This window comes from Haliaeetus albicilla, chromosome 9 (assembly GCF_947461875.1).
Source record: "Haliaeetus albicilla chromosome 9, bHalAlb1.1, whole genome shotgun sequence".
NCBI lineage: Eukaryota > Metazoa > Chordata > Aves > Accipitriformes > Accipitridae > Haliaeetus > Haliaeetus albicilla.
In genome coordinates, this window is record NC_091491.1 from 43,640,315 (window position 1) to 43,665,848 (window position 25,534).

At 50.5% G+C, this 25,534-nt stretch overlaps 1 protein-coding gene across 10 annotated transcripts in view; it reads right to left on the reverse strand.

Moving 5' to 3' along the window:
• MBNL1 (muscleblind like splicing regulator 1) overlaps nt 1-8,768 on the reverse strand; it is a 110,163-nt gene extending 101,395 nt beyond the window's left edge. For 2 of the 10 annotated variants that reach the window (XM_069792955.1, XM_069792952.1), the window contains exon 1: nt 777-978. The gene's annotated coding sequence lies outside the window, so the exon portion shown is untranslated. Of the gene's footprint in view, nt 1-431; nt 577-776; nt 985-8,748 lie in introns of those variants that run through there. The other 8 variants (XM_069792960.1, XM_069792957.1, XM_069792964.1 and 5 more) reach the window with 6 other exon arrangements.
• Between the last annotated feature and the right edge of the window lie 16,766 nt (nt 8,769-25,534).

The following is a 25,534-nucleotide window of genomic DNA, read 5'->3' on the forward strand; positions in this document are numbered from 1 at the left end:
CAGGACGCCGGCCCACCCCGGCGGGGGCGGCCCGCCGCCTCCTCCCGCGGACACCCCCGGCCCGGCCCGGCCCTGCCGCCCCCCCGGCGCTCGCCCTCGCCCCCGGGGAGAGGCCGCTCGGCCCCGCACCTGCCCCGCACGGCCGGGAAGGGCTCCCGCCTCCCGGGAGGAGTCACGCGTGGCCGGCTCCCACGGCCGGCCTCCCCCAGCAAGGGACGCCCGGGCAGGCGCGGGCCGCCGCTCCCGGACCCCCCCCCCCGCCCCGGCGGAGCCCGGCCTCTTGCCCCCCGCGCCGAGCCGAGCCGAGCCGAGCGGAGCCGCCGCCCCTGGCAGGCCGCCGCCCGCGGGCCCCGCCGCAGCCACGCACCGGGCCGGGCCGGGGGTAGCGGCCCCCCCCCCCCCGGGCACCTGCAGCCGCCGCCGGCACTCACCTCAGGGGCATGCTCGCGGAGGGAGCGGGCGGGCGGGCGGCGGCCCTGCCCGGGGACGGCGGTGGCGGCCGCGGCGGCCCGGCCCAGTCAGGGGCGCATGCTGACAGCGCCGCCGGCGCGGCGGGCGGGAGAGAGGGAGGGAGCAGGAGGAGGAGGAGAGGGAGGCGGCGGCGGCGGCGGCCCGGGCTCCCCGCGCCGGCCCCGGCTTCCGCCGCCGCCCCCGCCCCGCCCGGAAGCGCGCCCCGGCCGCGGCCCTGCCGGCAGCCCCGGGCCCCGGGAGGAGACCGGGCCCCGGCCCCGGCCCCGCGGGGAGGCCGGGCCCAGCCCCGGCCCGGTCGCGCTTACCTGAGCCGGGCGCAACCTCCGGGATCCGGGCGCCGCAAAACCGAGGAAAAGGTGAAGAGCGGAGGCGTCGTGGGCTGCCCTTCCCCCGGGGACTCGCCTCCTTCATCCTCCCCGCGGCGGAGCGGCCCGGCGCCTCATGAGTCACGGTGCCCGAGCCCCAGCACACGTGCCCGGCCCCGCCGCCGCCTCCGGTTTCGGAGGAAAGAAGAAAAAAAAAAAAAAAAAAAAAAGGCAGAGCGGGGGGAGGGAGGGAAGCGAGTGGAAAACGTCTCCGGCAAAACAGCCCGGCCTGCGCCGCGGGGCCGTCGCCGCCAGCGGGCTCAGGCTGCCTTCCCCTTTACCGTACTGGTTTTTCCAGACAGCCCCCCGCCCCCCCAAAACGCTTTTCCTCTCGTGAGGCCGCAGTGCTGATCTTCTTCCCAGAGCAGGCAAAAAAGGCCGCGCTCCCGTCCCCTTTCCCGCCCTTTCTTGGCAAAGAAAGCGCGTCGCCGATGGCGCGGTTGCGCCCGCGCGGCCCCGGTTCTGCTCTGCCGAGCGTCGCGCGGGCAGGCGTCGGCACCGCCACGCCGGCGACGCCGAGGGGAGCGGCGCAGAAAGAGGAGCTGCGGTAACGTCGAGCGGTCGGACGCAACATGGACGCGTCGCTTGCGGGACGCTCGCCTCGAGGGCCGCGCCGGAAGGGATCTCGGCAAACCAACCTGGCGCTAACCTAAGGGACGGAAAAAGAGGAGGACGTACACCTAAATACGCAGGGAGGCAGGCAGGCTGCCGGGCGGGGGGGGTGCCGGGGGACACGCGGGGTCCGGGCCCACCGGTGTCGGCCCACTGGGCCACGGGAAGCGGGACCGGAGCTCCAGGGACGGCGGTGGGGACGAAACGATGGAAAGAACTGGAAACACCCTGCCGACGCCAAGACTGGAGGAAGCACGGCAATGATCTTCCAAGATTTAAGGACACTATAAAGAGCAGGGAACAATCTCGTCTCTGTATTTATGGTGGTGAGGACAAGAAGATGGCATTAAACTGCAGGGAGAGAGAGTCAGGCTGGACTTAGAGGGGGAAAAAAGGACTGACAAGGGTACTAAATCAAGGTGAGACGCTCGTCTCGAGGAGTGATTTAGGTACACTCCATCCTGCCTGGGGCGAGGGAATGGATTAAGTGACCTTTTGTGGTCCCTCTTCTAGCTCTTTCTTCCTCTGACCCTGCCGAGGTTTACTCTTTTTGATCTATACTTCTCTTTTACAGTGTGCAGTCTGTTCCATCCCTGAGGCTCACAATATACCTCTTACATTGTTAAGTCTTTTTTTTTTTTTTTGCCTTTTGCCATAAAAGAGTCCCGTGCCTTTGAAAACTGTGTTTTTCAGTTCTCTATATTTTACCATTTTAATAAAGTCAGTGGCAGGATTCTCTGACTTTGTCTTGTGATATCAAGGCAGCAGTCGTGTCTTAGCCAAACTCACACCCAAACCCTACAAATATTTGCACTGATTCCAGGAGACCTTTTGCTTAGTATTTTTTCCCCGAGTATTAGATCGTATGAAGCAACTGTTTATTGATAAGGCTGAGTATATTTCAATGCATATACACATACATTTTCAAAAAAAACCCCTCAGTTATTCTCTTTTCCCTTAAACTTTTAATTTCAATTTCTGTTTTCTTCCATAGGGAACAATTCAGAGAACTGTTACCTTATGGTGTGCCCTCCAACAGTTTCTGTTCCTCCCTGGTCCCTGTTACTAAATGTAACGGTAGGCCAATTAGTCAAGACAAGGAAATCCCTTCTTCCCCCTCGGCGTAGGCTCTGCCCGAGCAGCTCCCACGGGTGCCGAAGCCTAGGCTGATGCTGGCCCCCGGCCTGCAGGTCTCTCGGCGGCAGGTTGCCGGATGACCAGCGCGGCTGCCCACGGCCGCTGGCCGCCAGCGCTGCGCTCCCGCCTCTCCGCGGGGATGACGGTTACCCCAGGCACCTTCCACAGAGGCTTTAACCGCTCTTAGGTTTGGAAAGCATTATAAAATGGACATGTCAAACGCTCGCAGCTCCACCTCCACAGAGCTTTCTCCTCACTTGGGTTGTGAAAATTAAGAGTCATCAAATAAATGAGTGTTCATGGAGAGAAAGAGTGTGAATCCTATAAACAAGTTCTGCTGTCAGCATCACCTGCACCATGCCAAAAAGACATCATCATCATGTCTACAAGGAGGCAATTTTTTCTGAAGTCCCGTGGTTGTCATGCAGTGGTCCTTCACCGGCAGGGACTGCAGCACGGGGGCATGCGTGGCGAGGGAAGGGGTTCAGGGCCGCTGCAAGGAGCTGGGTACCACACGCTTCAGAAATTAAAACGCAAAAAAACTATAGAAGGCTTTTCCGTGGTTAAGTTTTCAAATCTGGTCTGATCATCCTTCCAGCTCCCTCACACCTCAGGCCAGTGCCGCAGTCCAGCACGGACACTTCACCGAAGGGGCTCATTTAATGCTCTGGTGCACATGCTGCTTGGGATGGCCCATGCCCCACATCTCTCTCCCTCCTCACCTCCTTTTGCGTGGAAACACCAGACATCCCGAGTGCCTTTGTCCTTTATGCCTTGTGCTCCTTGGTGACTTTATTCTGAATTCTGATCCCTTCTATTCGTTACTACCGACCGGGGTTCTCTCAACTGGAAGCACACGGTGGCTCCAGCAGCACTCGGGGCTGGATGCTGTGACAAGCAGCGGTCGTGCAAGGGTGCCCTGCTGCTGGAAAATAAATACACCATCTCCCTCCCCCCAGGCAGGCTCCCATTTTCAGGCGTGGTTTAATTTCAGCCTCTCTCTGTTTCCGCAGACTGGGGCTTTCATGCCACATGTTTTTTAACCTGCGAGGCTGGTGTTCATCCCCAGTCAACATGAATAGCAGACTACAAGGAAACTACAAGGCACATCGACGTCAGAGAAGACAAGGAAGAACACAAAGGGTTTATCTCCAGTATCAGGAGTGTAACTTGCTTGTGTTAAACATCTCTATCAACACAGACACCTTGTTCCAACTTTATTTCTTCTACCAAAGACACTGGGGGTTGTAGTTATGCTAGAACTTTGTCTTTCCATCTTCTCCCTCTCATGCTTGTCTCTTCCCCCAAATCTTGTAATGTGTGTTTATAATTCTGAGCATCACTTGTTACTCATACCCAGTTGTTCCAGAATACGTTTATTTTTTACCTTACAAATGAAAAAAATCAGTCCTAAAGTGGCATCTCCACTGCAATTGAATGCTACTTTTATTCATTTATAGATACTGAGCTTCTGCTGACTTCTGAAATTTCAAATGATCGCTCAGAATTACATCCACCACATCCTTCAATCCATAACGGAATAAGCCAAACCACTTTGCTGTTTGCTTTGGAATTTATTAGGCTTGGAGACTAGAAGAAATTTGCCTTTAAATTTGCCTTTTTCCTTGATCCGTACTCGGGGCTGAACCAAGCAAAGAGTTATGTTTTGTGAAATGAGGTGATAAAGTGCTTTTCAGCTTTAATGAATAATTCCTCACTTTACCTTGGGAGACAAATAATATTACCTGCTCAAGAACTCCAGCTGTTTCCATCTTAAGGCTTTTTGTTCTGTTATACAGCCTAGCATTAATATAATTAACTTTTCTTTTTGTGTGCTCTAATCACACCCTGCAACAGACCGCACAGCACTTCTGAGCCCGTGGAGAGACACGGGATGCCCTGAGCATCCCTCCTCGGGAGCTGCCCAGACGGAGCAGCCTCGGGGAGCATCCTGGAGCGCTGAGTGCCTGAGGAAGTGAAGGCACGTCACCGACTGGGAGAGCTTTCTGATATTTTCTGTTTATCTTTTTTGGCCTTTTTATAGGAGCTGGAGACTGAAAGGATGTAAAGAAACACTCATTTTTCTTTCAGGAAAAAATGCCATGAATTTACACTTGTGTTTCAAAGAAGGTTAATCCAGATCAGTAAAAAATTCATTACAATTGGTATCCCATGGTATTTTTATATTTGCCTGACTTACATGAGTTTGCCTGTCATTCTATAAAGCAGCAGCGGTACAGATGTACCACTCGGATAACTTCAGCATTGCTTGCACACGCCTTGATAGTCTCTGGGAAGGAATATTGTAATGGATCATTGTTGCTCTTCCTGTTTCTGTTCTATCACAAAGAAATACGTGAGGCTGTTTCCTCTCTGTACACTTACATCAGTACGCTGGGCATTTTCAAAGCAGTTGTTCCGGTCGCAAAGTTTTCTGTACAAACTCCTCACTGCCCAGATTTCTCTTAAATAAATTCGGTAGACCAGTGTCCGCACAAATGATCTTTTCTATACCCAGGGCTAGCTTTAAAAAATAACTGGTGTCTAAACTGTGCCTCCTTGTCCTGCCTCGGCAGCGGCAGCAGAGCGGGGACGTGGACACTAAGATGCTCACAGCTGCACAGCTGGAATGGCAGCTCCCTGCCCAGCCCCCTCCACCCCCGGTCTAAAGGGCCCAGCTCCACAGCCATTATTTGGTTGTGCTGGTAATTCGATTTTTTTAGTTTCATTTTCCCGTCGAGTCCATTTTCAGGTGACAGCACGCGGCGATCCGCCTGCTGGGTTTGGTACTTGCTGCCCGCAACGGCAGCAGCCCTGCCAGCCTCTGGTCCCAGCCCTGCCGGGGAGCGGCCACTGCCTGGCGGTTCTGGTGCTGATCCTGCTGGGAACCCCGCTCAAACACATCCCTTCTCTGACACGGTACAGCTCCGGTTTGCCTTATCGTTGGGTTTATGCCCTGTGCGCCTGTGATGTCCTTTCTCACTATATCCTATAAGGTGAATGTATTCTGTTTCATGTAGGTTTATGTAGGTTACAGGGGATTGAACCCTAGAGCACATACGCCAAGCGCAAGCTCTGCAGTAACAAGATGTCCGGGCAGGGCATGGTAAAGAGGAAAGCGTAAGGAAGTCTCAGATCCAGGGGTCTCCCAGATTATCATCCGATAATGATAATGATCACCATCTGGGATACCAATCAAGACAATGGACTAATTATCTTCCAGCAGAGGAGGATAAAGAAATATGTCATTGTACACTTAGCTTCTTATGTCATTCAAACAAAGAGACGTAAATTAGGAGACAAGGGAAAAGGGAGACCTGTTGTGTACAGAGAAAGTATTTTGAGAGACATTTTATGCTTTAGAGTCACTATGTGTTATTACAACTGGAGCAAAAAAGAGGAACTCTCTTGGCTGAGCTAATGCAGGCCTGCCACAAGTGAAGCAAGAGCCTGACCTCTGAAAATTGTGCAATGGTTGCTTGCCCTTCCCTCCGAAACCCCGGCGAGGAAGGCTGCAGGGCCAGTGATGACCCAGCCAAGGCTGGCAGAAGCCCACAAGCACAGCAGTGGGACACCAACGTGTCCTGGGTGCCCTGCATGAGGATGGCTCTGGGCATCCTCTGCACAACTGTGCCTCAGGCAGAATAAAAGCACTTCCCACTTCAGGTCCTACTTCAACATGATCTGAAGGTAAAAGTTTAAACGGAAGACTGAGCGATAGGGCACGCTGTAACAGGCATGGCATTAGGGACATAAAGTGAAAATATATTTACATTTTCTCTTTGTCACTACAAATGTGATAAATACTCTGAGAGATGACGTAAGCCTGCAGAATTAAGAAACTTGTATTATGGATGCCTTGTAGATCATTTCTAGCCCTCCTTCAGAGACTGGTTTCTTCAGACATTCAGTATGGACAGAGGAAGGTAACCTGTGATGCAGGAACCACGGCTACTTTAAGCACCAACTCAGCAACCATCTTTCAATCGTTACTCCACAAAAGCAGCCACCCTGGCAGCCTGCTGCCCCCCCACGCAGCCTCAGGGTCCCTATAGGGGCCCGGTGCCTATAGGCGGTCAGGCATAGATGACTGGAGGTGCACAAACCCATGCGCAGGCAGCCGGTGAGGACCAAAGCCTCCAGCTCAACTTGCACCAGCGCTTCACTTCAAACCCCAACTCCTGCTTGAGTAAGATCGCAAATCAAACGGGAATCTTTTGCTAAAGAAAAAGCACAAAAGAAAGTCAGTTAAGAGCCCAGCTGCACAGGCACTTCCAGCTGTGCACCCGAAAGCAAAGCTTCTCTCCTTAGTATGTGCAGTAACAGAGCACTTAAAGGGTAACTACATTAAGAGATCCGCACGCTGACGGCAGCAGCACCGGGCTGCTCTTCGCTGCAGACCGACCGCAGAACTCCTGCCCGCGAGGGGTACGGGGTGCTGCCGTACCCCTGTCTTAAACAGATAAGTAGAAATCACAGTGCAAATCCATCTAGCTTGAAGTATGGCTTGTGGCTTCATTTTATCGTACCAAATAGCTGCAATCCAATAGTCACCAAAAAAACCTGGTACTCTACTTTTCCTTTTCTCCTGGCCTTTATTAAAGGCAGATATGCAAGTTAGTTCAAACACAGACCAAACACAATTACGATCCTGGAGAAGCTGTTAGCTTCATTATGCTCTTACTTGTTCAGCACTCACAAAATTCAAGTTCCCCAAAAAGGTCTGACATTAAAGTTCAGTCTTCCCGATAAAGAAAGCAATCGTTACATCTCTTCTAGCACGGTGCAACTTCTGCAGTAACGAACTTCCGCTTCTGCTTCACAGCAACATGGAGGCCATCACTTTCACACTACAGTGCTAAAAGATTTTTTTTTTCCTGTTTTAATGATATTATTTGTATGTGCATTTTAGTAAAGATAACGTACAAATTTCAGACTTGGCCCTTCCGCTGTATCGTCCTTTTATTTTAAAGCCTCCTGCAACTATTAAGTGATAATATTTTTGTTAAAAGTGATAAAATACTCAAAATCTCTACTAGTCTACAAGCACATAAATGAGCAAAATCCACACGGCTAATTTCGCAGCAAATAATTATTATATATGCTACGTCTTTTGCACTTTCTGTAAGATGATTTCCTTATTGCTCTTCAGTTTGTGCTGGAGCCCAGCCGGCAGTGCCGGGGTCCACTCTAACCTCTACGGGGGGCAGCACGGGTGCTCGCTCCAGGCGGGCCCTGCCAGCGACCCAACACCGTGTTTAATCACAGAAAACCGGCGGGACGTTCGCTGTCAGCAGCGTATGTCACGGCAGGAAGCCGAGGGCTCACTCTCAGCGGAGTAATGTCAGTTTAATTTCTTGTGGGCTTTACCAACGGCTCCCAGGGAGCCGGAGCGGGGCTGGGGAGCGATGCTCCGGGGACGGGCACCCACCCGCCTCGCCCAGGGCTGGGGGGGGACCCCGTGCGGGGGGAGCAGCGCTCGGCCCCCGTTGAGAAACGCACCCAAATCGCGGCACAGCTATGGCGGTGGTGCCTCGGCGCAGGCATCCAGCCCTGTCTCCGCTCCACCAACAGCACAGAACAAACCGTTCAACCAACCCATGGGGCTCTTGCAAGCACGTGAAAATCTTTCTCTCAACTTTTCCAGCGGAGTAAGCGGCACAGGAGATTAACTGACAAAATGATAGTAAAACCAGGAGAAAAGAGAAAGATGGACCCGCCGGCGCCGCGGGGGCCGCCTCCCGCGCCGGGTCTGTCCCGCGTGTTCCTGGGAGCGGGTCGGTGCTCGCTCGGTGTCCCGGAGGAGCTCCACACCATGGGGGTCCCGCTGTGCCCCCGGCAAGCGCCACGAAGGCTCTGCTTTGAAATCTGACTGCTACTTCTAATACGCTTCAGAACTGCAGGGTTTTGTTACTTAAACTTTGCATAACAGCATCTTACATTTAGCGCTCATTTCTTTAACGTGTTATTTGAATCGTCCCTAACTTATCTCAAGATCGCCAGACCTGTATGCCAAAGTAGGCGCAATGAAATGCAGACGTAATAAAACAGTTTAGCTTTCTGAACAACTTACCGTAACCCACTAAACAACTGTACGCTATTCTGTTGCAAATTTCCACGGCCGGCAAGGGCCACAAAGTGGGGTAAAAAGCACAATTCTTACCTGGGGGGTCTCTGGCGCGGGGTGCGTCGGAGCGTGCTGCAGCGCTCTGGCAGCGCAGCCACCGCCTCCTCCGGCAGCGCGCAGGGGTTATTACAACATGCTTTTTTTGCAACAGCAGGATGGTGGCCTAGCGAGGGGGGAAACGGTGAAAGGCCAGAAGAATCACGCTTTCCAAACCCTATAGGGCTAAGGATGTGAAATAAGCTATTTGCAGTAGCATACAGCAGTAACCACGGCAACAGGCTATGGTTTGCATATATATTTATTTCCTTAAAGAAGCAAAAATTAGTTTCAGGCTAATAAAAAAAAGAGACGCAAGGGGAAGTACTTTTGCATTGTGGCCACATCTTGAGTTGCAGCGTGGCTCACTGCCGGGGAAGCTCGCGTCTCGGGCGCAAAGGCGCCTTTTGAAACGCACCGGTTGAGGACGTCTCCGCTGCGACCCGTTAATCTGCCCGTTGGCATCTGGTGGGGGGGGGTGACGGGCTCAGCCCACCTGACAAGGCCATCGCCGCGGTCCCTGGAAACGGGGCGATGGTTGGGGCGGTGTCCCCGGGGCTCCCTTCCTGCTGCGAGCCGCAGATAACGGCCGCCCGGCCGGCGCCGCCGCTGCCGGCACAGGGCTGGCAGCGCCCGCAGCACGGCCGGCTTCGCCGACCAGAGACCTTTAGACCCATTTTTTGTTATTTCTGCTGCCGCCACCGCCATCTCCGGGCTTCCCGCACGAGCAACATCCCTTCTGCCCAAAGCCCCGCCGAGCGAGAGCTCGCCCCGCGCTGCGGATCTTGCTAGAAACGTCCCTTGCTCGACCCAGGGAGGGAAACGCATCATCCCCCGCAGCTTCGCCGCTCACCGCCGGCCTTCGTAAATCGGCAGAGCGGCTCCCAGGCCGGGGCAGCGCCTCGGCAGGAGCCGGCTGCCTGCAGTGGGTATTGCAGCGGGCAGGAGGGCTGCGTGGGTGGCAGCTGGGGAGCAGCAGCGCGGGCACCGCTGCAGCGGAAACGCTGTCTGGCTGCCTCTCGGCTTGTTTAAGCCCCTTTCCGCACGCGGTACCGGAGGGCTGCGCGCTGGCAGGGCGTGGGTGCGTGAGACCTGGGCTTGCAAAGCTGCCTGTTTTCCCAAGAAGTGCTTCCAGGGTGCGCTGGAGGTGCAGCCTGCAGGGAAAAGCAGCCTGGAAACCGCCGCAGAGGGATGCCGCAGTCAACACTAGCAGTAACGACGGGCAGGATTTCTTGGTATTTCTTTCCACCCCTCTACTACTGTCGTGCTTTGGTGCACAAGGGTTCCCCACCTCGCCCTACGGGATGTCGCGTGCGTTGACAGAAGAGCTGCGCGAGAGTTACTCGGCCCATCTCGTGGCACGTACCTGCCAACCCAGAGCCCGTGCGCTGGCAGAGCGGCGCACAGCCCCGCTGCTCGGCCCCAGCACGGCGCAGCGCTGGCACCAGAGGCAGCTGCGGCAGGGACCGGGGAGGACGCATCTTCATCTGCACGGCTCCCTCGCCGAGGTCGCTGCAGGAGCTGCCCTTTAGTGAAACGGAGTCTCTCCAGACCCGGCCATTTACACGGGCACCGCTGAAGCCCGAGGCGGGGAGGCAGAAGGCGGCAGGGACAGGCAGGAGCGGTGCTGGGCAGTTGCCCCTTGCCAGCCCCGCACGCCAGGGACAGGAGAAGTCGCACCCGTGTCCGGGCTCCCTTTTGTAACCGCTGCCAGCCTTCTGCACCGCGGGCCGGCTGGAGGGAAGGCTTCTCGCCGTGGGAGCGTTGGGGCAGCGCTGACCCTCATGCCTCTCCCTCGGCAGCAGCCCCCAAGGTCCCCCTTGTCTGAAGGATTTTAAGCTCTTGCTGCTGGCTTGACTCTTTCAAAGAGCAGAGCATTGCAGACAGCGCCTCTCGAGGATCTGTTGCTGGGAAATAACAGAAATAGGTTGAACGTTTAGCACAATATATTTACTGTACGATGCTTACGTTTGTTTTGCAGGTGGAGACACTTAACTACTAATTCCTACAGGATGAAGCACCAAGAGCTGTTTTTCAGGCAGCAGGATGCTCCAGGTTTGATACTTCGGCACCTTGTACAACAGCACGTGTCACCTTTATACCTGCAAATTAGGACACGACTTACAAACCAGGCTTTTTCCACGTTAAAGCCCAAACAACAGCTATTAACAAAACACACCTTCACACAGCCAACCCTAGGAAATGTTTGTTAATGACTCACAGAGAGGTGTTTTGCAGGGCAGCTGTGGTTCACGGGTGTGTGTCAGGAGCGACGTCGTCCCGCGCTGCACCCAGACGCTGTCAGGCTCTTCTCCTGGCCGGGGCAGGGCAGGACACGGACACCCGCCTGTAAAGACAGCTCTTGTTCTGTTAGAAAGTGATTTAACTGGGTTGGCAAAACCCCTGGTATGGACACTGTTAAATTGTGTTAGGATTGTTTAAGCTGAGGCATGCCGCTGGATGAGATCAGATACTGCCGTTATCACGTGCAAGGCCTTAAACTGCAGCAACTGCAGCGAGGAACACGTTTAGTCTTTAAGTGTTAATTGCTCTTTCATATGTAGTACATTAAAATGCATTAACTATTTAAGGGAATTCATACTACAGACATCTACTAAGCAGCGGATTTTTAAATTATGTATTTATACAGCTACTGCTTGTTTGGGAGGATGAAGTCTAAGCCCACAAACTTCATACATGTTCCTAGGTTTTACAGTGAAAAAGATTAAGGAAATCTACACTGTGTAGGTTATATTTTATAATTCAAAATTACTGGTGTAAAATATGCAAGCTGTTGAAGACAAGCGCGGGAACAGGGCTGGCAGGGGGAGCCAGGAAGAGAGAAGGCACCGCTAAGGAGCCATGGGGAGAAACGCCGTCTGTCCCGCACACGGCAGCCCCGCGGAGATAAACAATTTCTATATTCCGACCCACCGGGCTCCTCTAATCGCACATCTCGGTTAGAAAGAAGCGACTCGCGGCGCGCCAGCCTCCCTGCCCTTCGGGGTGCTGCCGGCCGCCGCGTGCTGCTTTTCACGCGGCAGCGCTATCCGCCGCGCGTCGTCGCGGGGCGAGGTTTCGCAACGCGCGCGGCGAAGCGGCGAGCTCTGCCGGCACGCGGCGGGTGCCCGCGGGCGAGGGTGCCGGTGCCCGCGCCGCGTACACCGGCACCCTGTGAAGGCAGGGGTGCTTCAGGCCAACGCTAGAAGGCAGCGTGTGTGCAATCTCGGGACGTATATTCAACCGGCAAAGTGCTTCTCACAAGATAAAAGCCTTGTAAGCGTTACTGCTGTCCTTGAGCCACCAGACACATGTAAGCAACTGAGAGAGTTGAAAATGGCCTGGTGCGCCTGAATGGGTTTATGCAATTTTTCAGCAACGTAAGGCTTTTTAATCAAAGAACTATCCCATTTAAAATCTTGTTTTTCTTATCTCTTCAAAAGCATCGCAGCTACCCCAAATCTACCGGGACGATGTAGCATAAGAGCACGTTCTGTGTTACCGCATGCCCTGCGAGGCACAGGGCAAACCTTATTTTCGTCAGTTGCAAGAGTAAAATCTTTCGCTTCTGGGGTTTGCATTGTTAGTTCAATCAACTGATGTAATTAACGTAGTAAACAGAGTAGGAAAAATGGACTTACCTTCTCCAGCAAAAAGTACTTCTTCCCTTTTGGTAATCGGCAATCTTTCCCAAATGGAGAGTTCAAATGTAAAGCCACATCCAGCATGTTGCAAAGATCCAAATCTTGAGTCTTGATTTCTATTGCTAATAAATAAAAAAAATACACATAAACTGCAGAATGTAAATAAGCTGATTTATTTTTACTAAGATCTTGGAACAGTCTTCTAAGAAATACCTATTCCTAGGGTAGAATTTGGTGCATTTTTGCAAGGATATGGATACCATGCATGAGGGAGCTCCACTTTTCCCATCCAGAAGCCTTTTTCCAGGCAAAGCACAGGCACGCTGGTCAGTCATCAGGGCTTTTCAGAGGTTCAGCAGCCTGGTCAGAGTAAAACCTCCAATGAGGGTGAAAGGTACCCAGAAATTGCAGCCACAGAGATATAACAGATAACATTTTCCATGGGTGTCAGCTGCCTGCACAGGAGTCCAACACGCCCTCGAGGTCTCTGTCGGCACGGAGGCATCCCTGGAAAGGGGTCCTGTTCTGGTCTGAAAAATCACAGCTAAAACGACAAAGGGATTTTCTCATTTGTCATCCAGTTCTTGCACTGCTGGGCATAGCGTGTTAGCAAACATCACCTCTTCTTGGCTCTTCAGGTAATTCACTTTAATGTGATAGTAATACATGGGCTTACAAAATGTTTAGAACAGGGCCGGTACGTTTTCCCTGCAGTGTCAGATACACAGCTGGGGAAGTCTTCACACTCTGATGAATGAGTAAAACTGTTTGTTAATTACTGATTAAAGATGAACTTGTTGGCACATTTTTGCTCAGACTGTTATTCGCTTTGCTGTGTTTCTTTCGCATGGAGCTGAAGTGTCATCAACAGCAGACTGCTTACAGAGATTTATGGTGGTAGGTCAGATGACAAGGCTTTCTGCCTAGCTTTTTTCCTTTCTTATTATTATTACTCCTAAAGAGTTGTCCAAAGCCTGAGGTCGGTCTTAGGCCTTATTCTGCAGATATGAAAATAACAAGTGCCTTCGGAAGGGTTTTCTTCTCTCTTGAGCCTCAATTACCTCCAGCGGGGGCTCACCAGGAGGAGGACAGCCAGAGACCAAGCGCAGTGTCGCTGTCTGCCTCTTGCACCCGTGCTGGAACAACATCTTTGCTGCTTGACAGCTCATCAACGCTTTCTGCATGTTCCCCGGCTGAAGTCATAGCCCTGCGTGTGACTTGTTGCTGTGGAGATGCCTGTATCGCAAACACAGGAACATGATGCCTGAGAGCAAAACAGTATGCAAAAGCGGAAGAGCCCAGCAAAATGCTTTCTTTCCCTGCAAATGTCATTAGCAATTGCTGACCCTGCGGAGGAAGGACCTTCAGAGAGGACCGTGAATGCGTCTGCTCCCGGGGCTGTGCCGGGGCCACGCGTGCCGTCCCGACGGCAGACGTCCGCACCCAGGGCTCGTGCCGCGGCAGCGGCAAAGCCACCGCTGCGTCCCCGCGCCCGGCGCTCCAGGGGTTTGCCATGACTCGGGCTTTTGGTTTGAGAACGTAAATGCGCCGAGATGTTCTATTAGTCATTCATGTGACGAAGCTCCAAAGAACCCTTTGCATGGCACAGCAGCCACTTGAACGGCCACAGAAGGAGAGGAGCGCGCGGTGCCGCGGGCTGTGCGGGACTGGGGAAGTGATTTGGGATAATACTCCCTGGGTGAGCTTCGGCTCCTTCCCTCCCACAGCCATCCTTCTGGGGGGAGCGCCTCACCCCCCAGCGCCATGGAGAGCCATAAACCGACACTGCCATTACACTGCTGAACACGTATTGTGATTTCGGGAGGGTGTCCGGTGTTGTTTGTTGTTACAGATTGTTATTGTATTTTTAATTCTATTTGGGATGCCACATCAAAAGAGAATCTGGGTGTTGGACAGGTGGGCAAACACGACCTGAAGATTTACGGAGAAGCTGGGAGACCGGCAGGTCTCGGGTCAAAGCCTGAAAGAAAAGCCTGGCTGAGGAAGAGGAGCTCTGCTGAGCCTCTCAGTGCTGGCAGCGGGTGCAGGGGAGCAGTAAGCTGCTCTCCAGCCTCCCGGCGAGCCAGTCCCAACATTACCACCCACTGCTGTCTGCGGAGGCAAAGAGTCAAACAAATGTCCAGTTCAACAGCTGTTGCGGTAACTGCTGGCAAAACCATGGTGTACAATTGCTCGTGGGTTGTAAACAGCCCTACATTACTTCATTTTTTGAGTCAATAATACGATTTCATAATTATGCAAATTATAGTGGCAGTAGAACAGATGAAAAATTCATAAAGTAAACTGTTCTTCAGAACCCAAATATCCTCTATAAGGCTGAAAGGCTCCAAGTTTACAACGAGGGTTTTTTTTACAGAGAAATTCTGCTTTTTGGGGGGGAAATAACTCTCCTTAATACCTGTTCTCTGTTAAAAAAAACATTTGAGCGAGAAGCAGAAATGTAAGAAATACCATCTATGTACTTCATAGCATTCGTGTGTTACGAAGGCTGTAACTGGCACATACACTTGCATATCACTCACAGATACGGTATTTCCCAATTAGGACATTCACTATTCAACAGAACAGGACGTGACAGAGAACAGCGTAGCCGAGAAGTAGCAAGAGCTAAAACGAAGTAATTCTCCAGGGAAACTGTGCTAAAGTCAGCAGGGATGCAGCCAGTTCCTAAGAGTTCCAGGTAGCTCTGCACAGAAGTCCCACTGACACAGGAAAAAAAAAGTCTTTGTAAACCCCATTGAAAATGGTTAGAAATGCCGACAGGGAAAAGCCACCTTTGCACAGCCAACCTATAGCCTGGCACTTCCCTATAGCCGCTCCGTTCCTGGGGACTCACAAAGTCACACCAGCCTCTGCTGTCACAAACCTCATTTATAAACCTCCCAACTTCAGTGAGAGGTCTGCAAATTTCTTGGCTACAGGGAATGAGGAAGTCACTCAGCCCTTTGTGCTATATATAACCCCCTAAAAATATCAGGGCTCTATTGTGAGGGAGTTTATAAAACTGGCCAAGATCTTCCCAAGCTGGCTTACTCTTTGATAAGTGAGCTGGGCACCCACTATGTCTGCTTCAGTAATGGCATATGTGGGTGTCCTGGTTTTGGCTAGAAGAGAGTTAATTTTCTTCCTAGTAGCTGGTATAGTGTTATGTTTTGGCTTTAGGATGAGAATAATGTTGTAACACTCTGATGGTTTCAGTTGTAGCTAAGTAGTGTTTGCACCAAGTCAAGGATTTTTAAGCTTCTCGTGCCCAGCCAGCAGGAAGGCTGGAGGGGCACAAGAAGTTGGGAGGGGGGACAGCCAGGACAGCTGACCCAAACTGGCCAAAGGGGTATTCCATACCATATGATGTCATGCCCAGTATATAAACTGGGAGGAGTTGGTCTGGGGGGGATCGCTGCTCAGGAGCTAACTGGGCATCGGTTGGCAAGTGGTGAGCAATTGCATTGTGCATCACTTGGTTTGTATATTCCAATCCTTTTATTATTATTGTTATTATTATCATTATTATTTTCTTCCTTTCCGTTCCATTAAACTGTTCTTATCTCAACCCACGAGTTTTACTTTTTCCCCGATTCTCTTCCCCATCCCACTGGGTGTGGGGGGGAAGTGAGTGAGCGGCTGCGTGGTGCTTAGTTGCTGACTGGGGTTAAACCACAACAGCGGGGCTGAGCAGAAACAAACTATACAAAGTTCTCTCTCTTACTGGTATTCTGGTATACAGCCCCACCAGCATACATCTCACCAAGTGGCATTTCCATCACTGATATTTCCATCACAGAGTTAAAAAAACCAGGATTGCACAGCACAAAAATGTTTATACACTATGTGGTCCCGACCCCACAATACGAGCTGTATTTGTGCTAATGTCCTTTGACAACAAACTTCACTCTGGTTTTGTACACTTTACTCTTTGCTAACAGCAGCAGGCTAATTTCCATTTTCATTTCTTCCTTTCTCCTTTCACAACGTTGGCAGAGAAGGGCTATGACATTAAAACTAACGCTTCCATTGCCCTAGAGACCCCTTGCATTTTATGACACCCGTGCCTGTGCTTTTGACGAGATGGTAAAGCCTTCATAAACCTTTTGCCAAAGGGAACAAAATTTGGAGTACACCTGGGAACCGCAAAATGCCCAAATTAGTCTTTTTCTAGAAAAAGAAAATAGGATCATGATTAAAATACTTTCTACTGTAAAAATGAGATTTCTAATATGATTTTCATACAGCCGTCACTAAAAATTAAGGAGACGGTTAAATGTTTCACTTCCAAAAGACACGGGGCAGACCTGGACATTGCTGGAAATCCGAGTGATAACCTGCATTGCGTGTTTTCTCCAAATTTTAGTGGCGACAGGAGTCGAGGTTGCTCATCCCCACCTGGGAGACTTTAAAGCCAGCTCCCTCTGGGGAGCACGAACGTGGGATTCAATTTCTGTTCTAGAATTTTTTTACCAAGCTGGGAGCCCTTACCAAAGCCCAGAAGCCCCTCCGGGTTGGCCAGGGGCGGGTGTGCCATCCTGGGGCCGGGAGGCTGCCCCGCTCCCTGGTCCTGCGGGATGGGCTCGGTGCCAGCCCGGAGCCGGTGCCCGCGGAAGCGGCTCCCGGGGAATCCCAGTGCTCCCCAGCTCCTGTTTCCCTACAGCCAGACCTGGTCCTGGCACCTCGGACCCGAAACGAGGGGCAGTGCCGCTTAGGGCACAGACAACTGTGGGGTCATCCAGAACGCTCAAGGGACACGCCAGCCTGCCGATGCCATCGGGCAGGTGAGAGAAAAGACCGTCTTTAAATACGGGAAAAAATTGCTCACCCCCACTAAGGATGAAATAAGAGTCACCCATGCTTTATCTGCTCAGATAAGGAGCAACTGAAGCCGTCTGGAAAGCACGTGCGCTGACAAGACGCAATAGCAAGGGAAGGAGAGGAGGAGAGGATCCCTGACACCACGCTGTGTACAAAAGCTGTGCAATTAAATCTGTTTTTTTATTTGTGGGATAGGAATGATGATGATTGACAATAGAAAAAAAAAAAAGAGGAAGCTAATATATTAAGCTGAAGTTACACGTTCAAATGATGATCTAGTAAAATATAAAACCAAGGGGAAAAAAAAGATAAAAATCTGTTTGGAACTTCCCGAGTTCTACTTTTTTTCCCCAGTGAAAAAGGAGAAATGCAGGCCGTTTCCATCAGAACAGAACTGATCCTATGGTGCTGTTTTCTTTTTCTGTATTGAAGGGTTTTCTGTTTCGAATACATCAGTAGATTTAATACTTTCTTACTACAAGCTGACATTTGTCTGGCCAGACACCTTTCATTATTTTTCTGAGTTTTGGTCAGGTCTTTGGGTCTATTTTGAAAAATAATGATTTTAAAAGTTTTCAGGGGCAGGAGCATTTTGTTTTGTTTGAAAAGAATGAGGACACTTTGATTAAATTGTAAAGTGTTATCTGAATCAGAGGAAATGTGGGAAACATATGGACAATCTCTCCTTTCCCTAGTTAGGAGATAAAGTATCCTCTCTCCTCATTTTCCTCCCAGTGTTTGGAGATAACAGCTTTGCCTTCCTGCTGTGTATCACATCGAACAGATCCGTATTGCAAACAAAGGTCTCTTCCATGATATGGGAACTAGTAGCAGGATCCTAATATTTTTATATTAAAACCCAGTGTAATTTGTGATAATAGACTGGGGCTGCAAAAGACCCTCTTGTACCTTTTTGTGTTGTTTAGGCAACTTTCCAATTTTCCATGAGAAATTGCGTAAGTCAAGCGCAGACGTGCACTGGCCATGAGTTACACCATGGGCACGTGGGCTCTGGTGTCAATGGGCAGCAGCGGGAGCACCTCCATTTCCCTGAGCTCCACCTGACATATAATCATAGAATCATTTAGGTTGGAAGAGACCTCTAAGATCGAGTCCAGCCATAAGGAGGAGCAGGAGCAAGGACGTAAAACACGTAATTCCTGAATATAGAAGATGGGCAGTACACCAGGTAAAATGACTGATACTTATTTGGCTTCTGTATTTTGCATTTTTTCCTTTCAGAAATTAAATCCCAAACAATACTGATAGCTATTAAAGGCCTTTGTGCTGCATTTTTTTTTTTTTAACTGAATGTATCCAAACAAAAGAATAGTTTTAAAAGTGAGCCTGCAAGTGCTTTGGAGAACAGGCTGACAAACCCTCCAAACAGCTGATTCTTACAGTCTGTTTATACTCAAGACTACTTTGCTCCCTGGACACATGCCAGCATAAGCATGGCATTTAAAATAGGCAAGCCAGCCATGCTCCCATGCATTTCAGTCTTAATACAGGAGAATATCTTTATTTTGCCTTCTAATTGACTTGATTTGTGAATCTGGAACCAGAAACATTCTCATTTCCTATCAGGAGCAATATACAGTGCTCCATTAATGCCAAGTTACTGACCAGCAAGGTTACTAGTTCATCCCTTATCCTGACCTTCTGTTTACTGCAATACCTTTTCTTTTCTTCAGTACTGGTATAAGACCTATGACAGAGTAATTGTCACTAACAGCTTTGCTGTTTGTCATTACTTTCAAAATCTCATTCCATGCCATGGGAGTAACAAAGATCTTCACTCTGAGTATGCTACAGCCCTTCAACATGCCATTTCCCCCCCCTAAGATTCAAAACTAATTTCATTTCTCCTAGATCCCAAGGACTTTAAGGAGTGGCTCACCAGATTGAAGTGTTTATTATTTCCTGAGGAATATGGGTTTGTTACTGCAACAACTCTGCCAATGCTGACCTCTCAAAGGACAGACTCCTTGACAATGCAGCCACTCAAGACTTGTTCACATGAGACAAATGCAGATGCCTAATATAGCAGTCATAGATTTTTAGGAATGAAAAAAGTTTATCCCCTTTTGATAAAAGGAAGCATGTGCTGTCACTTCCCAACAGGTTTCCCGGAGCTTTGTGCAGCTTTACGCCAGCAGGTCCCAGCTGATGACACTGCTCTCCTTCCTCCAGGCCATCCTTCCACTGGGCAATACACCACCATGGACCTTTTCTGAAGATTTTCAGGGCTAGTGCTTTATTTAATTTTCTTTTTCAATTCTACCTGTTACCATCCCGCTGCCTGGCAAACAGCCAGCATAACTCCTCTCCGTCCCTGCTTTTCACAACCTCCCTGTTCTTTCAGAGCAATACCACATTCCTGCCCCTACCGGCTCAGCCAAATTAAATATTAACTCCTGGAAACGTTCCTTGTTTCTCTCTCTCACTTATCTTTTGGGCGAGGCTCCCCCTAAACTCTGAAGTTCACCAGTATCGCGGTGCCTGTGATGCCGACGGCAGGGTCCGGGTGCCGCGCAGCCGCTCTCCGGAGGAAGGCTTTCCCCTCCCGGTGCCCGGGTCGCAGGTGTGCGCAGCCCAAAATTCCCGAGCTTCCTCGGCTGCCGATACTACACGCACCGGTGTCTAACCTCCTGCTTGCCCCTGCGCCGCTCGGGCCAGGTTCCTCTTTCCCAAGGACTGGTTGTGCTCGCAGCTGATGGCCGGCAGGCACGGCTGGGGTTTTTCAGAGCAGATCGTCGGCTCCCTGCCCTGTCCGTCCCTATCGCTTCTCCCCTGCCTGACTCACAAGCTCGCGTTGGGTTTGTGGGATCCCCACCGAGCTGTGTCATCTGATAGCGTAATTATCTTTCCCTGCCACATCCTTAATTATATTACAGGTGATTTGACTTAACCTCACCCCTTTGACATCATAGTGAAGACATATTACTGACCTCCTTTAATAGTCCTTCATCCTTTCTATAAATCCATGCAGAACTGTCTCTTCAATACCACTTTATAAGGCACATTATCAAATGGTCTATCAGCCTATAAAGGTAAATTCACCATAAACCCTCGCTGGTTATAACTTCCATCAAGAGGCTCATTCTCTCTTGCTTCTGTTATTTCTTCCCTTACTTCAGTAGGGAGTCTAGAACTGAGTTTACTACAGAAGGAAATTTTTCTCCTCCAAGGTAGTATATGCAACCCCCTGCAGTAAGGCTTCTGGAAACAACCAAGCCCACTGCTGATTGTTGCCAAAAGTCACTAATCCTTAACAAATTGAGATACATGTCATCCAGCCAGAAGTTAAATGGATTCTCCCCTTGTGCTTCTTCAGTATCGGTAGCTCATTTTGGGAGGTGTTATGTACATGCTAGACTGGTTTTCCAATTAAATACAAGAGTAAAGCAGAGGGTCATTAGCGTGCTATATGTATGAGAGCTTTTCTTATCCTCCTAATCCCATATAGATGTATTTAACCACATCAGGTGCCTCAGCCCCGTGCAGGCAGTGACTCACGGTGGTCACCACAGCTGCAGCACGCAGAGAAGCTGTCACGCCGGTCACAGCCTGGCCAAGCCGTGGGTACCTGGGTCTGATTTTACCAACCTCCTCCTCTGGAACCATCTGGAGCCTCCAGATTTTATGAAACCACAGCGCAGACCATCTAAAGAATTCGTTTTTACCATGCAGCCACAAAGCAGCCCGTCTAAAGCAGTCACTTCATTAGCAGCCTCTTAACATCACCTCCCCAGCCCCCCCCAGCTGTGCCAGCTGTGAAAACAGGGTGCGAGCCCCGAGCATCCCCCACCTCTGCGGGTGAGGAAGGCGCTGCCGGACCCACGTCTCCTGCCACCCTCGGCACACCAGCATCTTACCCAACCGTCTTGTATAACCGTACCTTCGGACACTTTTATCTCATCTCTAAATCTACTATTTCAGGCGGTAGCTGCCCACCTATAAGATCCCCAGGAGGCATCGCCCATTCCCTGCATTTGCATCTCCCACGTTTCGCTATATGGTCATCGTTACTGCAGCTTCCCCAGAGGTACAGCTATTCTCTTAAACAAAACCTGAGAGGCTGCGTGCTTTTGACGCGCACCCATCTAGCCAAAGCTGTGCTGAAGTCACTCTGAAGGAGAAATGTGGCTACAATATAGAGGACACCCAGCAGGCAACGAGAACCCTTCAAAGTAAAGTGTCACGCCAGCGTTAAGTTTGAGGATTTCCACCACTTACTACAGGCTTTGGCAAATTTCGTGAACGGACATTTATTTACCCTCCTTAACAACGCTTGAATTCTATCAATTTTTAAATCTTAATTCTTCACACACCAGTCTATGACAGTCCCCCAAAAGTAAATTAGATCAACATAAATAACACTGTTTTCAAACCGCTATCAAATCCATAACAGTTTTAAACGTTTACTGGAATTGGAAATACTTGGTATTAGAAGCCAGCCAGAAGTAAAGGCAACTCTGATACCTTCATCTAAGAAAGAAATATCTTCAGAAAGAAAGAAAACAACTAGTTGTTGATTTTTTTTAAATATAGACGTCCATTAATCTAACTCTTTACATTTTATGATCCTGTATTGCCAGACAAGACATAGCTTCCCAAGACTTAGTATAAACAATGCTTCTGACAGCCACTGAACAACTCCCATAGGTCTAATAAAAAAGGAAAAAGCCCAGCAAATATCACAAATATCTCTTTACTTACCCATGATGAACTGTCATCTCTTTGTGCCAAACTCATCCCTCCCATGTTCTAAATTGATCTTCACGGGCCAAATCCCAGCACTCTTCCTTTTCTTTTTTAACTAAATACGAAGTATTAGACTTGCATGCTATTTCACAGTTGAAGGTCCAGAGGATTTGCACAAGTGGCCTTTCACCTAATGATAAAAACCTGATATTTTATTGTGGGAACATACCCTTCAACCTTATTTCCCTCCCTCCAAAGAGCCCAAGTGCCCAGTTCATATAGTAGGAGCACACAACAGCATTTATTTTAACAGCAGCAGATGTCCTGTAGCCACTTTAGTAAAAAAATAAAATAGGATTTGGGCACTAGTACTGGTAACAAATCTCTTCCATAAGCAAGCTGTGGAACAGACACGGTAAGTCCAGTTTGCCTTGTTCCCCTGGAGCATTCAGCTCTCTCCAGACCCTGTGCCACACGCCTTCATCACGAGCCTGGTAAATCACAGGGGTTAATTTGGAATTGCCCTGATGCTCTGCTGTCTGCCTTGTGCTCAGGGACTTGAGCTGAGCCTGGGCACAGCCACTATTCTGTCCCCCACCAGAGCTCTGGAAGGGTTTGCAATTCAGCAAAACAGCAATCAGCTGGAGCAAATAAAGAATTGCACCTGAGGGACAGGTCTACTGACCTGTGTTACTGTTTTGTGAAACAAGCAAGATGCTGTTGCATGCTTCAGCAATTAAATGACATTTTGAACTGCAGCTCGAGTAGAAGCATCAAATAGTTTACCAGCCACATTTGGAAACGAAGAAATTGTTCATGGAAAGACTGTGGCCAACTACTTATTGGTTACTTTTAATATTTAACTAAAAGTATGTATGCTGCTGCGCTAACAGAAGCGGTAAACTCTGATCTGTGTGAAAGCTCTGGCATTTTGGCATTTTATCAAAGCATTTCCTTGCTTCGCAAGAGGGTTTTATGTACCTGCGATCCAAACCAATTGCATTTTCAAAGTATTTTGCTGCAAAACTGCCAAGCTCACAAGTGGAAGTACATGGCCACTCTTTCTTTACACAGAATACAGCAATTTCAGGAACAGAGGTGCTTTTAAAGGATCACAATCTAAAGCCCAACTATCATTTTTTTCTGAGGTTGTTACAGCAACATCAGCTGATTAATATTAGCTCCCCAGAGTGGTATTGGCTGGATTTACCACTGAAATGCTATGACCTGTTAATAATATTGCTGGCTCACTTTAACGCTGTGAGTATCAGAATGGCTCCAAAATAATGCACAGCCTTTCACGTGTAGTCACACTAACAGTGCTTGTGTAGTCCCGTGTGATGGGAAGTCTGTGATAGGGAACGCAGTTTCCCTCCTGCCAACGAGGGAGATGAAAATTACATTTCAAAGTCAGAGTTCATTTTAATGAGAACATGGAGAGTTATTGCAGGTTAGCCTACACATACACTTAAATAATTACATTATAGCGAGCGTAGGAGACCTGACTTTCTGTGCCCCACAGATCTTCAGCCAAATAAAGAGAATGCTATTTTTTGCATTTTTTAGCAAGGGAGTTCAAAGCTCTGGTGACAGCAGTGCCCCAGCTCCAGCTAGACGCTGTATGATGGTGGCATTTTTGTACACCGGTACACTCGAGGTACGCGTTTTCATATGCCGGTATTTAGTTTCACACCCCTTCCGCCAACTCCGGCAAAGCCAAAGGCCCTTTCGCTCCCGTTTTGGAATGCCGGGCCCGTGCGCCAAGGCAGCGATGCCGTTCCTCTCCTTTTAAGGCTGGCACTGGCTGCAACTGGGAATGGCGTTTCATAAATCCTTCTGCAACCAGCCAAGGTCGGGCCACCAAACCTCCTGGCCACGGGGCTTGCGGACCCCGGGGGTGTCCCACGAGCCGGTCACAGCCCTCCCCGTCCACTTGAGCTGCTTTGAACGACAAAACGCGGTCCCAAAACGCGGGGGTTTGGGGAACTCTCACGTCAAGGCACAGCCGCTGCCCTGGCTGGCTGCCACGAAAGGTGTCGGACGGACGGCACAGCTCACCCCGGGGAAGGAGAAGCGCGGCGAGGAGGTCGTTTCCACATTTCAGCTCCCGGACCTTCCCTCCGGCTCCAGGGGAGGACGGCTCAACGTGCTTGAGGAAACAGGGCTGCAGGCGGCATCCCGAGAGAGGACCGACTGCAGCCATCCCCCCCGGAGCGGGAGGGCGGCGCTGGGGGGACCCGGGGGCTGCCGGGGGAAAAGCAACGCTCAGGCAGCGTGAAACAACTGAGATGGGCCATTTACTTCCCTGCCTAGGAAAGGGCATCGCTTTTTGATCACTGTATTGGGGGAGAACTTTAAGCATCACCTCAACCTTGCAAATTGAAGTACTCGGATCAGTATATACTTCTGCACACACGCCATTCTACTTTTTCCTCTTTTATGTGCTGTTTTTTAAACTTAATAACCAGCTCAAGTACCACATAGATAGCTGTTGGAGCAGACCACGCAAGCAGACCTACCTGCTTTTTAGAGATTCCTTCATTTCTGCGTGGCGTTTCTGGGGATGGGTGCGTGCGCCCCTCCATCCCAGAGCCCCGTCCGTGTTTCCAGGGCTGCAGCTCAGGCGATGGGGATGTCGTAGAAAACATCGCCGTGCCCACCTGCAGGGGCAGAGCAAGATTGCACTTGTTCCCCAGCCAGGCAAGGTTGTTGCCATTGAGGCAGGACAGAGCAAAGGCAGAACAAAAGTGGCAGGAACAACTGGGGCTGGAACCCAAATTTCTGCTCAGCACCAACCCTGCCCTTTGCAACCTTCACCCCCAAAAAGAGGGAGCAGCTGCCCAGCGAGGGGGAGGACGCGAGGGAGGACCCCGGGCTGACTCAGAGGGTGGCAGAGAGCGGTGGGGAAATACCTGCACGGGGTTAATTAGTTTTGTGTGAATCCACAGATGGCTTGCAACAACTCTTCGGGTAAAGCTGACCTGGTTCAGCCATCCCCTGCAAAACGGCACCTCCCTGAAAGCTTTCAGAGCAGGACCTTGTCCAGGGAAGGGGGACGTGCTCGGGGTGCCCGGGGGGGCTCGCCAGGCTCACGGTGGGGACCCGAGCGGGTCAGCACAGCCAGGACACCCACTCACCCTTCCTCCCCAGTTGCCCTTGCCCCCCCAAGCTGGCTCCAGTCTGGTTTTCATCAGCAGGACAGCGAGCATTGGAGTCACCTCAGGGCTGTGCAAATGCCACGGCTCATCCTGTTTCCCTCGCTCCGAGCCCCTGCATCGCTCCCTTCCCACGGGATCCGGGGACACCAGGTGAGGCACCCACCAGCTCCAGCCGAGGCAGTCATTTCACATCTTCTGTTATTTAAATAATCAAGAGAAGGGGACAGCTTTATGCTTTCAGACATTGTTTCCCTCCTTTATTTCTTTATGCGACAGTTATTTAATGGTGGTTTGTCTATTTTAGGCGTTAGCCACTTGACCTATTTTTCTTTTTTTTTTTTTAAATATCAGTTTTCAGTCTTGCAGTAAGAGAAAGGAAAGTTTCACCAAATAAGTGGACATCAGGATGTGGTGAGACTGCAAACTTTAAAAAATGTATTACATATAAATAAG